General features: G+C 41.9%; 1 protein-coding gene and 1 long non-coding RNA gene across 5 annotated transcripts in view; one reads left to right on the top strand and one right to left on the bottom strand.

The window, feature by feature from the left end:
• Nucleotides 1-17,110, bottom strand: part of zfhx3b (zinc finger homeobox 3b) — a 224,214-nt gene that overhangs the window by 131,569 nt on the left and 75,535 nt on the right. For 2 of the 4 annotated variants that reach the window (XM_032559865.1, XM_032559862.1), the window contains exon 1: nt 9,428-10,797. The exons of the other annotated variants lie outside the window; for them this stretch is intronic. The gene's annotated coding sequence lies outside the window, so the exon portion shown is untranslated. Of the gene's footprint in view, nt 1-9,427; nt 10,798-17,110 lie in introns of those variants that run through there. 4 annotated transcript variants of the gene reach the window in all.
• Nucleotides 5-15,313, top strand: LOC116718167 (uncharacterized). Its single transcript, XR_004338890.1, has 2 exons — nt 5-9,197; nt 10,794-15,313. It is a non-coding gene; the product is annotated as an uncharacterized LOC116718167 (long non-coding RNA).

The following is a 17,110-nucleotide window of genomic DNA, read 5'->3' as shown; positions in this document are numbered from 1 at the left end:
AAAAAGCAAGCTGTAAGAGGAGCCTTTATTTTTTACCCCTCCTCCTATAAAAAGCTTGTCTGACAAACAAGGACATCTAAATTGAGAAAACAGAATACGCTTCAAATAAAACTTTTATTTACTCTGCTGGTTCTGAGCTACCTACAATGGTTCAGTGGGGGGGATGGAGAAAAAAAGTGCTTCATGAGCAGATGTGCAATGATAGCAGAGAGGAAGGAAAAAGCAGGGCATATCTGGTCAAAAGATTGGCACTTAACACGCGAAGAGAGGAGAGAAACTGTTGAAACAGCCAGTATCCGTTTTGAGCCTCGCTCTTACCTCAGGTTGACTTCCTATGTGTGGTCAGTGAGCGTATTGTTTTATCGCTTCACTTGACAATACATATACACCACTTGTTACCACCTGGGTAAAACTGAAATGTCAAACGTTGAGCTTTTCTGGAAAATGTCGCCTTTAATTAAACAGAAACTGAGCCACAGCAGACTTGTGGCCATGCAGCAGGTGATGAGGTGATACAGGGGATGCTTTACACCCAAGCCACCATAATAAATGTGCATAACGCTTTCCTAGGCATCTATTAGACTCCCCATTCAGCAGAAGGAGGAGGAAAAAAATAATAACAGTGCGGGCTAGCCGAGGGATTCCATCCTCATTCATTAAACAGTAGGGGGAAAATGAACGCCATGGTGACCAGACAAGGCAGATGACGTCACAAAGCCGAGGTCACCAGTCTGTTGCGACCGTCTAGCCCCCAGTCGGCCCCTTGGGATCTCCCTCACCCCCCCTTCAGCCTATTGGTCCAAGCTAAGCTCTGTGGTCCTGGAAATCAGAATGAAAACAGTCAAAGAGTGCGGGGTGTCAGAAATTTATTCATTCATTTTAATGAAACATCAGCTACGGAATGAATTACAGCCACTGGATAAATATATACATCTAATTTTTAAATCAATGTATTTTTGTGAGGAGAAGATGAGAGGATGCCTCATCCTCCTCCTCGGGCTACATACACAAATATCTGTGTTTTTGTGTTGCTGCATGGGAACCTTCTCCTCTCTAATCAATTTATTATGAGGAACTGAAGTCCTCATGTTTGTTCATTTAACACAGAGAAAATGAAAAACAACATTTGTTTCTGGTACGGTGGGATCCAGCTTGAGAACCAGGCATGTTCTGTGAGGGAAAGGAAACGCAAGAGAATAGGGGGAGAGATTGAGGCACACATAGAGGAAAAAAGATCCCCACCCACTCCCTCTCGGTATAAACATAAAGGTGTAATATAATGTGGCTTTGAGGAAATATGGCTTTAATTGCAGGAGGGCGTAACATTTAATACGGCCTGTATGACACCTGGCAAAAATGGTTTACGCTCCGGACGGTGCCAATTATAATTCAGCCAATGAGGAATCTTTCATAAATCCACCAACATGCTCACTGCAAGCACTGGATGCTTATTTGACAAGATGAGATGGGGCGGGATGGCGACAGGCGCACATGCAGTATATCTTCTTTTTAATTACAATGTCTGCAGAGGTGGAACTCTGCTATAAACAATCATCTGTGCAATCAGACGCAAAAGCACTAACACTTAGCCTTATAGCAGCTCGTTCTAAAATGGAGAAACTGGATTATTTGGAGAATGTTGGTCTCACTGGTCCAATGGTAATCTTAATTATTCTTTTTTTAAATATTCACGCAGACCAATAGCTTAAAGCTGGGGCGTATAAATCTGCAAATCATCTATCTTTTATATGCCGGGCATAGCAGTGGGACATCCTCATTCAATTTTATAATACCGATCTAGCGGTGGTGTCGGTCAGATCAGTGCAGATATTTACAGGCATTCATGAGAGCCAGAAACACTCCACTGAATATATATACAAGATTATCAGCATTCTGCTGAATTTAATCATAGAAATATTAAATATGTGCATTTTTCACAGGTGTTATTTAAAAACGTAGCCTTTTTTTTTTCTCCCCCCCAAGACTACAGGTGCTAACAGCACCATGGCATCTACCTTCTAATACAACCTGGTATAATCTTCTCTTATTATGTGTATTGTGTGTTTGCTACAAAAGCAAATAAAATGAACTAAAACGCTGTTCAGATGTGTGCACGTCTCAAAAAGGACTATGTGAGCCTATTCTCACGCGGACTAGCCTTGCATGAGTAATAAATACATATAATAGCAAACACAAGGATGTACAGTATATGTAGGCATGCGGCGCATACACACTGCACAGTGATGCAGGAAAAGAGAAGAAATAAAGCAGCAGAAGCTGAAAGAGAGCACACTTCAGAGGACTATGGAGGCTGCAGCACTTAGAGGCCATTTTATTGCTTTGCTGTGGTCAAGTGAGGTGCACCGAGCTCAATTCCACCACAACAATGGCAAAGAGGGCCGCAGAGACAAAAGAGGGCTATCCTTGCTTCTTAACCCCTTCACTACTGGCAGATCAGTGGCCTACGACACTGAGCCAACAGCATCAGATGCCTCAGGGGAAGACAGTGGAGCGACAGCCACATCCTGCACAATCTACCTGCCTTATTACAGCAGCTCCAAAGTACACATAGCTACAACAGTTCGATTTTTTTTTTCCAAAATTAAAGTATATATTTAACAAAAAATCCTAAGATAATCTATAAATATTTAGTAGAGGTCAGTTTGTTTTTCTGACCACCCAGGGACAGTAACTGAACCTCAGCTTCATACCAAAAGCACATCACAGCCTTCTCCACATCTCTCCATACATGCCCCTCCCAGTCTCCTTTTCTCTCCTCAAACAGGGAACTACACATTTGCAAGTGAATTACTCTTTTTGTTAAGATTTTTGTGCGTGTGTTTAAGAAAAAAAAATTTGGGAAAGAGGGTGTGTGAGAAGGAGAAGGAGTGCTCCTGCCATCGCCCTTTTCTTTTCTTCTCTCTATAATCCTGGGGAGGATAAGCTGTGAGGTACACAGAGAGGAAGTGCCACAGACCTGCTGGGGTCCAGCACATCCCAGCAGTGCATTCCTGCAGCCGTGGCTTATCAGACACACAGGGATGGGAAAAACTGAACCAATTCCAACCAAAGTTGCTTGGACAAGTTTAAATTGGTAAATATGAAGTCAAAAACTGAACTCTGGCCTGGATTCTGCAAAACACACACAAAAAAAAATGATAACCCACCCAACATGAAATAATACAATCTATTTGTCTATCTGCCTCATTGAAAATAATAAGCACCCACAGGTTGTGACAGAGCAGTTATATAAATACTGCAAGTAAAATATTATTATTACTACTTTAATATTTTTTTTGTAACAGTCAAAATCTAATTGTAAACGCGCACACACACACACACACCCACACACACACCCGCACGCACGTGCACGCACACAAACCATGACGTTGCAACACTGAGTGACCCACCAAAATATAATAGAGGTTATCTAAAAAACATGAGAAATCTGACTGCATTGGCCCATCTTCTTCAAAACATATCCTATTTCTTACAGGTTTACAAAGCAATTTATATTCAGTCAGTCGAATCTTTGTCTCTCAGATGACAAATACTATGTTTTTCTCAAAATATAAAAATCCAAATGATTTTTTTTTTCATTCATAAAGCAACAGATAATACGAAGCATGAAAGCAAGAGCAGTGCAGCTGTGGCAGTGTCAATTTGTTAAAGCTGTCACTCTCTCGAACAGCCGTATGCGCGCTCGCACACACTTACATTTGGGTTACACAATGGAGATTTCACAGACACAGATAAACAATGCAAGGGCAGTTATCACTCCACAGAGCACAGTAACACAGAGGAAGAGGAAGAGCATGACAAAGAAACAGGGGGAGGACAAAAAAGATGGCGTGTGTGTCGTCAGAGTCACAGGCCAGAGGGGCCCGCACATTGTTCCGCGGCTCGGCGTAGGGAGAAAGAGGCGACCTGGGCAGCCTCTGTCTAAGCGTCCTCCATGTTTTATGCATTCTGTCCTTTGTGATGATAAGCACCAGCGCGGAGGGTGGAATGTTGGCCTCTAGGGTCCAAAAAGAAGGGTGGGCTTATGAGGAGCAGCATGGGGGTAGAGGGTCGGAGGGTGGCCGGGATGCAGCTCCGTTTTAATTTTGCAGCCCTCAGAGCGTTCGCTGTCATCCCTGCCTGACTGACATACTGGCATATGCAGCTTCCGCAGACACATCTCTGAGCACGAGAGCTAACCGCTGCTCCTGCTGCTTCAAACAGGATAGAGTCAGCACACTGCTCTACCACAACACACACACACTCACACACACTTTGAGAATGCTGCCAGTCATGGATGGACTTGCATCACACAGGAATTTGACTCACAGTCAGTAAAGTAAAACAGGAAAAAAACAAAAAAAACTGAGTTTATAAGTGCGATGACAGCAGCGTCTAAGAAAAAGCTTGGTTTGCAAGCATACTAATAAACCTATTCAAGAAGTAACATTCAACTCAAGGACACAAGAACATATTATAATGTGTTTCTCTCAATACAACAGCTTTAATTCATTGTTAGAAAAGGAATAGAATTTTTTTTTAAATAAATATTTCACGCATTGTTCAACCCCATTCTGTCACCTCGACAGCATCCACGAGTGAAGAGTGAAGGGTGGAAAAAAAGAAAGCATCTTTTGCTTTTAAGCTTCACCTATTTTTCACATTACAACTAGTAGACAATCAGAATGTGGTTGCTGCATGACACCTAAATTCAGCTTTGTCCTGTAAGCTTGCCAAAATACTGATAAAAACCACAATTATGCCATGAGAAGACCTTGACATAGCACACTTAAAAGGAAACTGATTTATTTACAATGTCGGCATACAAATAAATCCGGACGTTGCTGCTGCACACACGCGCGCGTGCGCACACAGGCTGTGACACATGTGCATCTTCTCAGTCATAAATCTTGTCTACCACAATGATTTAACCAAGATTGTTAACACGATAACATGTTGTGAAAGAGCAAACCACAAGAAACCCCGCCAACTTCACTTCAGAAAGATAAAAGACAGTCGACAGTGAGGAAGAATAAAAAAAAAAAGAGGCGAACTCTAAAGGAAACATGGAGGGGGGAATTTTAGAAACAAGCAGAGGATAGGGGGCTCTCTGCAGATGAAGAGGACACTCTGGACTGCTGGGATTAAGGATCAGGTGGAGGATTCATTCACACTGTAAGCATGCCTACATAAACACACCTGACCATCACATCCATCCCACTCACAGTGTTGAGTTGGGACCACCGGCACCCCCCCACCCCCCGAGCAGCTTGAATCCCGTTCTGACAGCCATGACGAGTACTTGCCGGACTCAGATGCAGCATGACTGGAAGAGTCGGTCGTATTGAAAAGCATACATCAGATGAAAAGCCCATCATCTGTGTCTGTCAGTCGCACTCATCTAAACATCCATACGGCTAATGGTGGAGACAAGACGCCTGCTCCGGCTTTTGGGTTTCAGAGAATACACACTCGACACAATTACAGGCATTTTATGATGCTGTCTCGGAAGAGGGGAACTAATTGGAAATGACCTGCAATTTATTTAGAGATATTGGAAATAAATAAGAAAACAAAATGGTGAATTAAAACAATTGTGTTAATAAGTAAAAAAAAAGAAAAAAAGAAAAACACACTCTTTATTTCTCCTCTATGTGCATACATATCTAAATGCAGTTCTCACTGCTTCTTTGCTGAATATTCCACGTATGCTCCCAGCCAGCTCCTCACCCAAAGAGGGCTCCCTCCGACCGAAGACGTGGCACCGATTTCCCCCCACAGTGCCACATCCCAAACACGAAGAGGTGGGAGTCGAGGAAGGGGAAATATGCAGAGATGCCGAGAATGAGATAGGAAGAACGAGACGCACCGGTGTGGGGGTGTGTGGGGGTGTGTGCGTGCGTGTGTGTGTGTGTGTGTGTGTGGAAGCGAAGGGGTTATGACAGCCAGAGGCGCTCTCTCCTTTCTCTGTGTTACCCCCCCTCCAGCTCTCCGCTGTCTCACGCCAAACCAAAGAGCAAGCCAATCCGTGACGACTGCGGCTCCCCCCTTTATCTCATTTACCCAACTACTGGACGCTCTGTTCCCACTCATACAGTTAAATGGCATCTGAATTTTCTAAATATACCTCGCATCAAATGTTGCTACAGACGTGGGTCAAGTGCAAACGGTGGACAATGCCGAATCAATGGTCACTGACGTTTCAACACAACGACCACGTTCCTCCCCACGAAAAGCAGCTACAACACCTCACATCTGCACTTTAACGCAGCTACTAAACGCAGAAGAGCTGCAAACAAAGCTCCTCTAGTCATTTAAATAAAAATGAAGAATGTTGTCACATGTACTTTACTCTGCATCTTCAAAAAAAATTGTGAGATACGTGCAATCATGGACATATGTAAAATAAATTGAATAAATAATTAAAACATGCAAGGACAAAATTAACCAAAATGGAGGGAAGCATGAATGAGAAGTCCTTTCATTCCCCCCTCAGATTAAAATGTACCAAAATGTTGCTAAATTACGTTTAAATAAAATTTGACTATAACAAATAAAAGACAGAAAAGTGAACGTTAAAAAACATACCTATTTTGGACGTATTTATTTTTCAAATGCCTCTTTTAAAACCGTCACTGTCTAATTGGAATTCAGTGAAAATAATTCTGAGTTGAGGATTCTGGAACTGCTGCCACCAACACCAAACAGAACACATGGATGTATTTTGTGAAAAGAGAGTACATGGAAAAAAATAAGGCCCATGACATTTCCACACCTTTTCCTGGAACTGTTATAATTAAACATAAATATGAGAATGTGGCAAGACAGGAAAAAAAAACAAAAAAAACAGGCAGGTGCAATGACAGTAAACATTTTCTGCTGTCTTTGTTTTGTAACAGAGAAGGGAAAGAAGGAGGAGGAAGATGGGGAGGAGGAGGAGAGGAGTGCTATCCTGTCAAACGGTGCAGGAAGGGAGATTATTGGTGTTCTTTTTTTTGTTGTTTTTGTTGGGGGGTGGCGGGGGGTGAAGCGGCCTTCTTGTCCTACAGAGCATCTATAAGTTTCTGATCGTGGCAATCTGAAGTTCCCACTGCAGGCAAATAAAGCTGTGATGAAAAAGCCAGTGTCAGAAAATCCAAAGAAGGCAGAACCAAATTATGAAAAGTCATTTCGAATTGTGACTATTCTTAAGAGAGCCAGAATCTTGCTTCCCTTTTACTCCTATCTCCTGTATGAAAAGCAGGGATCTATTTACCTGACCTCTTCCTCTATGTCCCATGGCTATCTGACCTCTCTGCTCTCCCACCCTAACAGCCCTCCCCTCCTCTTCATTTGTAGATGGAGTTTCTCTCCCTGCTTGGTGATTAATTCTATCAAAGCCGGCCCCATTTTTGATTCTCTCATCAATAAATAAATCCGTAATCCCACAGATGCTGACAATAGTGAACCCCCTTTTTATTTGAGTTCTACCTGCTCCGAAAAATAATAATAGAAAAAAAAAAAAAAGACACACAACCCCTCCACCAACAACTCAGATCAGCCTTTTTCTCCCAGCCAGACCCAACTCTCTCCCCATTATCCTCTTGGCTGTTTGCAAGGGGGTTTCCTCTCTTTCTTTTTTATCTCTGTACTCACTCCATGACCCCTGTTCCCCTGTTTCTTGCTGTCTGACCTAACCCCCCACCCCCACATCCACACCCCTTGCACTCCCCGCAAACACACTCACAACTGCCACCCCACCACCACCTCACTCCCCTCAGCCTTCAGCTTTTACCCCAACAGTACCACTGTCTCTGTTCATCGCAAGAAAAGAAAGAAAAATGTTTCACCCTTTTTTCTTGTTTTTCTCTGGGATAAAAAAAACCCCCAATAATCATCGTTCTACTTTTTTTTGTTAATCTGACTGTACTTCGAACCCTCCTTTCCAAAAATGATGTTTTAATATTACATTTATGCCGATTTTTGCATTTTAATTACTTATTTTTTCTAATTATTTTGTGAGGTTATTGTCAAAAAAGGCCTCTTTCCCACTGCAGCCAGGTTTTTTTCCCCCATTGCATTTGTTCTGATTTTGCGTATTTTGGCATTTTATTCTATTTTTTATTATTTTTTTAGATAAACTGATGCTGTAACTAAACGCCACCCGCGGATGCAGCTTGGACCGCCATCTAAAGTTTCCGATGGTTACTTTGCATTAATTCTAACATCCTAAGATCAGATGTAAAGGGCAGTATTTTCTCTCCACGAGAAAGAAATATTCCCTTGAAAGTCAGAGTCGGTAGCCGAGTATAGTTCGAGGGAGCAAAGCCAGCCTCCCTGTCTCTTCCCTGAACCCACATGTCTGATCCCTCGTCACGCAGCTCCCACTCGCAGCCTGTCCGTGTGCGGGGTCCTGCTGATCCGCTCTTGTCACGCAGGAGACCCGGTGCTCCGTTTTTTCTCCCAACCCCATCAACAACACCAACACCACATTCAACTCAACGCCGAGCCCCCCTGATGCACGCACGCACGCACGCACACGCATACACACACACGCTTGTCAATCGATCTGCATGTGACTTCGTCAGTGAATGAGCGAGAATCGAGTGAAAAACATCACCGAAAGGAGGCAAACAGCTGTTGTAAAATAAAAAAAGGGGCTAAAACACGGAGAAAGTGTTTGGGGGGAAAAAGTGTGCGGCTGACGGAGCTGAGGCTGGGCGGAGGGATTGCACATTTCACACAAGAGACGTTGTCGGAGAAGAACAAAACTGTCCTCAGCCAGAAGAGGATTTTATTAGAAATCGACGGTGGCGAAACTCTCTGGATGTGGAAAGTGTCAAATCTGTTCAGAAAAACAGAGCAGAAAGCGAAAGATGCTCCCCCTGTTTTCCCGGACGCCCACGGACCCACAGGCTGGACTTGGAGCTCCTTCCCTGGGCTGCGCTCATGTGGAGCTGCCGCTGCCCCTCGTCCGCTCTGCACAGCTTTCCCCCCCACCACCTCCTTGTTGCATTTGTGCTTTAAAACACGTCTCTTAACAACCATTAGCCCTCCATACCCATTTCCCCGATCCCACCGCAGAAAACAAAACACGAATCTGTTTTTAAAACCGTGTTTTTCTACGATCAACTGCTCTGGAGCGGATCGCTGTCTTGCCCGTTTCTTATCTTCCATTCATGAGAGGAGGAGAGGACGGAACGCTCATGTAAACACAGGTAACGATACGAATGATCAAAAAAAGGAGATCGAGAATAAAAGCAAAGTATCTTGCATGAAAATGAACTTGTGATCGCCGGTCATCTCTCTAAAAGCGAGGATATAGCCGGGTCCGCCAGACGGTAAACCCCACGAACAGACAGAGTGGTTCAGATAAGTCACACAGCGAGAGAATAGGATCGTGGAAACAAGAGAGGGAAAAAGAGATAAACGCAAAGTTGAAACTTACAATTTCTCGCTGCCGCTTTGTGATCCTCGCTTTTTAATCCAGTATTGAGATGATTTAGCTAAAGATCCCATCAAGGCAGTCTCCTTTTGGTCAGTTTGCGCTTAGGGTGGCAAAAGAAAGATCATTGTTGTTGCGGAGTGTAAAAAACCGAAGTAGGTAGGCTACTATTAGTTGTTAAAGGCGATATAAAAATAATTTGGATGCAAAGCAGGCGATGAGTCTTGTGTTAGAGGGAGCGAGGAAGAGGTGAAAGTGAGATCTGATGATTGAAAAGAAAAAACTCTTTGGATCTTTATTCCTGCTAATTAGTTTCCTGCAAAAAATGGCTGTGATTAATTCAGTGCGCATGTGCTTCATTACACAGGCACGAAGGGAAGGGCTAATTAGCCGCCTTCTGGATCAATAAGATTCAGCAAAGGAGAGAGGCTCGGGAGAGAGAGGGAGGGAGGGAGGGAGATAGAGGAGGGAGGGAGGGATGGATGGATAGATACAAGTAGAAAAAAGAGGAAAGTAATGATCAGGAATTGAAAATATGGAATTACGAACAGCGGAAAGTAAGAGTTTGATTAGACGGAAGACAGTGAAAGTTAATGCGGGAGCGGGCAGCCTCAGCGGGCGAACACCGACGGCACTGGCGCACGTTTTTCCACCGCTTTTTTCCCCCTCTTCACTTTAAAAAAGGGTTTTTGTTTTGCGTTTTTTTTTTTTTTAAATAAATATAATAGGCTATATGCAGCTTCAGCACAAAAGCGACTCTGCTTTATTTTATTCCAACTACTTAAGACTTCCCGGCTTGCATTTTAGTCGCTTCAAAAGTAGAGCCAGGGTTGCGTCTCTGACGAGTTTTGCGACCGCTTTGACAACTTATTAAAAATCATAACTTTGACTTTCTGATGAGAGCGAAACGGAAGCGACGAAGCGCTCGGCAATCTGCACCGCACACAACCATGTAAACGACCGATTATAAGCAAATAAAGTAAAAACATTTTAATTTTTTTTTTTTTTTTTTGCGACAATAGGAGCTTGTTTAAAGCGCTTCCTTTACGCAGAACTGTACAGTAGCAGCAACACATGAGCTGGCACGGCGCAAGAACTGCTGTTGTAATCTGCAAAGACCAGAGCTTATCGTAAATACAGTGGCACCTGCATATTATCACAGCTAACTGTGTATTTAGACCGGTAAATATATATTTTACGCATTAAGAGTAAATACCTCAGTTCGGGAGCAGAAAATTAATATGAAGTTGTCCTGACGGCGCAGCTTCGGTGTTTCAACTTTGATAAAGTTCACGTAGTTCAACTTGAGTGATTCAGTCGGGAATTTTTTTTTTTTTTTTAAAAGAAAAAATCTTTTTCTTCTCCTCAGAACAAGAGGTTATAATAAAGAACAAGAAACACAACTCAGACCAAAGAGTGCCTCTAATTATTAGACGTAAGTTATAGGTTTTATTGATTTAGAACTATAAAATGCTAAACTTCAAGCTCTTGTCATATTTATTAAAATAATAAAATTTTGCCTTTAAAATGAAGAATTAGGTACATTTTTAAAGGGATGATAAAAGCGTCTATGATTTACCTTTTACTCTCAGCTCACAGTACACGCGGATTTTTGTTGCTTCACAACACACTTCTAGAAAGGAAATATCTCGCAGATCTGACGGAATAGAGCACAATTTGAAATATTTGCTTTCATTCAAAAAGTGAAAAAAAAAAAATCACCAGAGCTGCTTGCATTTGTACAGTATGTCTGCAACTTCAGCTCGTCTCAGAAATACCTGCTTAAGCTTCAGTGCATTTCTTTCCCCCATAAACGTGTTCATGTTTCAAATCAAAATTAAGAAGATGTGTGTAGCAATATTTGCAAAAATATGAATAGATTTGTTCTTACCAAGCACACCAGTGAAAGAAAGACTTGTGAGTGTAGGTGTGATGAACCAGCATGCCATTGTGACATCTGTTACCAAACTTGTGGGAACACGTTGTCAATACGTGTGGGTTCATGTAAATAACAATAATAACTGTAAAAAAAAATATATGCGTGACTCAGACTGATCAGGACGTTTCTTGAGGTTCTGGTTGTATGTTTTGGATTTTTTTTAGAAGAGTGTTAGTGTCCACATATCAGTCTGATATCTCATTATAAGGTGATCAGAACGTAAGCAAACTGAACATTTGCAAACTTTTTTCTCGCAAACTAAGGACGTTTCCCCCCCCCACCCCCAGATAGATATTGTAGTGGGGGGGGAGGGAACACTTGACTCTGTCATTGCACTTTTTATCAGAATTTTTTGTTGGTTGTTTGAGAACGTGGACAACCCCTCTCTGTCTCATTTCTACACACTTTCTGTGCAAACAGCTCTCTGTGCTGAGCCCAAGTTACTGCGAACACGGGCAGCAGCTTTCACAGAACGCCTTCTGCTGATTGAAACAATACGGATTTGTTAGTCCGCGACCTCAACGTGCTAAATTCCGATGCAGAGTTAATAGATAAAAGAAATACATTGTCGTATCTAGATATTGCCTGAGAACGAACCTAAAAACTCGCACTGTTTAAGAAATCGTAACTGGATTAAGAAAAAATACCTGATGTGTGTGTGTGGGTGGGTGTGTGTGTGTGTGTGTGTTTCATATTTGTGCCGGATAGAAATTCTTTCCGGTGTGTTTTTATTTTAAGGCTGTACCGGTTGAAGACCTCCGTGATGTTCTGCTTGAGAAGGATGGCTGATGAAATAAATAGACTATATTTTATGTTCTCCAAGGCCCTTTGACTTAAAGGTTAGAGAGGTTATGAAACCCCCCCACCCTCCCGGGATGCGGCGTTTCTACGGATCCGATAGCATAGGCTATATTCCTTTGAAGAGACTCAAACTTCTTACATTGTAGCCTATATGGTCAGGACCCAACACCCCCCCCCCCACACACACACACACCTCCCTCACCCACCCTCTACCCCACCTTTTTCCATCACAATCTCCCTTTTTCCCTCACCCTTCCTCCCTCACTGTCGTCTCCTCTCTCTCCCTGCTGCTAAAATATATGGTGAGCTGTAACACGGCATTTCCTCGGCAGTCCACAAGCAGCGACAGCCACTGATACCTGTTTTTAAGCAACGCAACATCTGCTGTATAGAATGCCCCCCTCCTCAGAAATAAAACTAAATAAATAAATCGCTCAAACTGTTTGCATTTTTTTGTTCTCCTCCCAGTCGCCGCATGTGTGAGAGGCAGACTGCAGGAATCTCGAGGATTTGCGACGCATCTGCTCTCTCGGGAAGAAGGAGATTGTAAAAATGAATAGGTCGAAAATAGCGTGCTAGTGGAGTTAAAGGGGGCTACCAGATAATAAAAGAGTCTGGTGTAATTTGAGGCTTGCATGGAGGCAGCTTTCAGCCAGTCGCTCGCTCAAAGCCCTGCAACAATGCAAACTTCAGTTTACAAATTAATGCAGAGGCCTGATTGACATTACTCCATCAGTGGCCATATTGAGCACGGTGCGGGCTAAATCAAAAAAGGGAGCTGCCAGACGGAGGCCTTCATGCTTTTAGGGCCTATGCTTGAGTGAAAAGAGAAGAGGGGGTGTGTGTAGGGGTGGGGGGGCTGACAGGGTCTGGGGGCTTTTGTGTTGCCAGCATTCAATTGCGCCTCTCAGTGGGAAGGATAACTGTCCACGTGCCAGCCTCAATAGGCATGCATCGATGAGTGGCATTGCAAATTCAACGCAACCTGTGGCTATGACAGCCCGTGGATGTGACAAAGAAAGCCAGAGTGGCTTGAAATGCAAAGTGCTGCGTGGAGGCGAGGGCGCGTGGAAGTGGTTGACCATCACCAGAGCTGCCAGAAACAAAAACAGCGCATTCAGACGGAGGGCCAAGCCCCATATAATCGCTCCTTGAAGAGATGGGGGTGGGGGGGAGGGCTGTCGCAAGCAAGACGCACGTGCACGACTTGTCAGAAACATTTATTTTAATGTTTTCAAATTGAATTACAAGTTATTCTCTGCAGTGAGCCGCGGGCGCGCGCGCGCACGCACGCGAGCGTGCACGAGCGCGCGCAATCCCAGACAAAGCACAAAAGGAAACAGAGGAAATGAGCAGGGTTGAAAGTATTTAAAGATAAAAGCTGTGTTCGAGAAAAAGTCATATAACTTTATAAAGAGATAACGACTAATATATTTCGAAGGATTTGGGGGGATTTAAGATGTTCATAGGCTGTAATATTAACGACTGCACGGTGTGAGTTGTATGTTGAGGCTGTGGTAAACACAGATGAAAAGGGCATCACAGTTTCTTTAGAATACACAGTGAGTGAGATTATACTCTGAAAATATTTAAATTGGGAGAGAATGAGAACTCTGTACCTGATTTTAAAAACAATATATATATATATATTTTGGTGGGTTGAAGAAAACATTTATAAGCATGTTACATTCAGTAGAGCTAATAACAGGATGCTGGAACACTTTAACGCCTCGCTTTTGCTTCTCTTAGAGATGCAAGAAAAAGGCGTCGCGCATTATTCTATTTCAATAAAGTTAGTGCGCACTTTCACTATAGCATCTTCAAGTACACGCAGCTCTTATTTCCATGCTGATTTGATTCGTCCTATGTTTAAATATATATATATATATATATATATATATATATATATATATATATATATATAGTTCCCTATCGTCTAAAGCAGTTAAGACAGCACCGTTTACCCCCACATCACACATGGGAGCATTGCGTCCGGCTCTCCCTGTGTCTGGGGTGGATAGGGCAGCACAGCCAGGTGCAATGGGAGCGCCCTCTTATGTTCAGCCTGACCACTGGGATCAAGCAGAGCATCAACTGTTTCACAGCAAGTCAGGCGCCTGCGGACCAAGTGGTCTCTGCCAGAGCGCACCTTTACCTTTACCTGCCAACACTGTGCTGCGGTTCAAACCGCATCCAAAAGGAGCTCACATTTATGTAAAACGTCACTCGGGTTGTCTGATAATAGAAGTTAAAGAGGCGATCGTTTTGGGAAGTTCAATGCTGTTTAAATTCGCATTTTTTTTCCAAAGAGGTGTGTAGAAGTTTCTGAAACTATTCTAATTAGTAAAGAGCATCTTTTAGTGGAGGAATGAGGTGTGGCAAGAGTCCAGCTTTGATTAAACATGAACTTAAACGAAATAGGTGGGACTAAACTGCCAGCATGACAGCAGCCGATCCAGAAATTAAAAATAATATTATTAATAATAAAAACACAATTAGGTTTGTCATTATTTTATTTTTTATGAACAAACTTTTGTGGTATAAATAAAATGTACGTCAGGTGATGCAACGTCCAGCATCATGTTTCTAAGCCGGTCCCTTGTGGATAGGGGAGACGTCGCTTTAACAAACCTGAGTTTTTATTATTTTAAAGGTATTTCTTCAGTCTTATTCTCTCATATATCCCTTTACATCCATAGATATATATTTTATTCTTTTTTGATCTTCACGTTGTGCTCAGGTGGGTGGTTAGCAGAGAACCTTTCTGAGAGGATACAATGTACAATGTTGTGAATTTTTACATTTGGCCAAATGTTGCTTTTTCTGTATTAATAGTTTTTGTCCGTACTATTCTGAATGTTTTTATCAGACCCTTTCAATCATTTGCTAATTTTTGATTATGTTACAAATGCACAGCCTTTCTTGTTTGCTTTTTTTTTTGTTTTTTGTCTTCTACTGTTTATATTTTCCTAATCTGTTTGAATTGTAATTTGTTTACCTGTTTCGTATCTTTGTGAATAAGATACTTTTGTTTCCTATGATGACTTCGTCTGTTCCCAGTTTATTCAGATGCACTTTGATGCTGATGCTGCCTTTGCTAAATATTGTTGAAATAAAATGTTCATATTAAATTTTTTTTTGAAAATTGACACATCGTCTGACCGATTGCTTCATTTCTTGACAATTTTGATACAGACATGTAAAGTTCGTTCTTAGAAGCTACAGTAACTATAAGCAAAACAGCACATAAGAGGCAAACCTAACACCAGATCTATGAAATAGAAAGAAAAAAAAAACACAGTGCGGCTGGTGTTTCTGATTTTTGAGTTTGGAGCAGAATAAATGTGGACCGGCCGTCTGGTCAGTCTGCTTCATTTACATGAGAAACAAGAAGCCATATCAATTCTCCTCTCTCATGCATTTACTCGCCCTGTCAGTACTACCTTATTAAAGATCCTATGCATTATTCAAAAAACACATTTAACATTTTTTTTCCTTCGGAAATAGATCTGTTAAGCCTTAATTCTCCTGTCAATATTTAGAAAATATCGCTGATGTTTTTTCTGTCTTTAGTTGATTGTGCAGATCGTTTCATCCAGATCACAGCGATTTACACCAATAAACATTAAAAACACGTAAAGATTGCCACAAAGCAGCGAACATAACTGTCTGTCTGTCTCCCCCTGTCTGTCTGAATCCATCCTCTCTCTCCCCCAATGTGGGTGTGTGTGTGCGTGTGCCTGTGGATGAGTATGGTATGCTCAGTGCGTGTATGTGACTGCATGGTTAAAGTATTTTAAAGGTCTGGTATATAATGTAAAATAAAATAAAATAAAATAAAATAAAATAATACATTTACAAATCCAAATATAAAAGCAAAAATACGACAAAACTTAAATTTTGAAAAATCCTTGGCACCCTTGCATCCTCTATTTTTTACCACGTTTTTTAATGGTATTGTATTTGTTTTCCAAGAAAAACATGAAAAACTGAAATATCGACAGACATGACGAAAATAAGAAATCTTAAAAATATGTACTTTTAAAAGATCGATGTCATTCATTAAGTAACGTCAGAAATGATTAGGTGATATTTGTGCACATTTTTCTAACTATTTTAAATGCATAAGGCTGCAGGTAACAGACAGATTTTAGTACCTTGAAAGTGTTGAAGATGAAATTCCAAAAACTCGAATAGAAAATAAATAGCTATAAATAAAAAGACACAAGCAAAGCTCGTTTTGAAGATGTTTTTTTCCCCCTACATTTTTTTTTGACAGTTTATCAGCGTTCAATGTTAAACTTCTTCTCAATAAAAGTTATGCTGAAATTATTTTTAAGCAGCAGTAACTGACAAAAAAGTGGAAAATGGAGTAGAGAGCTTCAAATAATGCTCGTTTCAGGTCGGGTGATACGGTGAATAATGGAGAAATCCTCGAAGCTGCTGTCACAGTCTCCGGGTGAGACCCGTGGGGTTTTACGCGCTTTAGAGCGGCTCACTGAAACAGAGGGATCCCAAATCAGAGCCATATGAACACTCCAGGCAGCAGCCATGCACCCGCTGATGGTAAAACCATCCAAACAGGACGAGAGGGAGAATCGCAGACCTCTGCGAGGCCAAGCCTCTCTAAATGCCACTTCGTGCTCGCTGAATATGCACGGAAACGTAATAAACTTGCAGACCTGATATTCCCGATGTCAAGAGGAGCACACACACAGAAGAAGAAAAGAAAACAAAAGGAGAAAGAATGAAAAGGGGGGAAAACGCGACGAGATGAAAGATGACAGGTAGAAGCGACACAGAAGGCAAGTAGATCTAAGATTTCCCCCTGAGGTCAAATCCAAATCCCAGCCATAATGTATGGATGATGTCATCTGTCTTGTTTGGACCAAACAACAATGAATGCTGTTTTTTTGTTTGTTGGTTGGTTTGTTTTGGTTTTTAAA

Source organism: Xiphophorus hellerii, chromosome 4 (genome assembly GCF_003331165.1).
Source record: "Xiphophorus hellerii strain 12219 chromosome 4, Xiphophorus_hellerii-4.1, whole genome shotgun sequence".
NCBI lineage: Eukaryota > Metazoa > Chordata > Actinopteri > Cyprinodontiformes > Poeciliidae > Xiphophorus > Xiphophorus hellerii.
The sequence above is the reverse complement of the archived record's forward strand: the minus strand, read 5'-3'. Positions and strand labels throughout refer to the sequence as shown.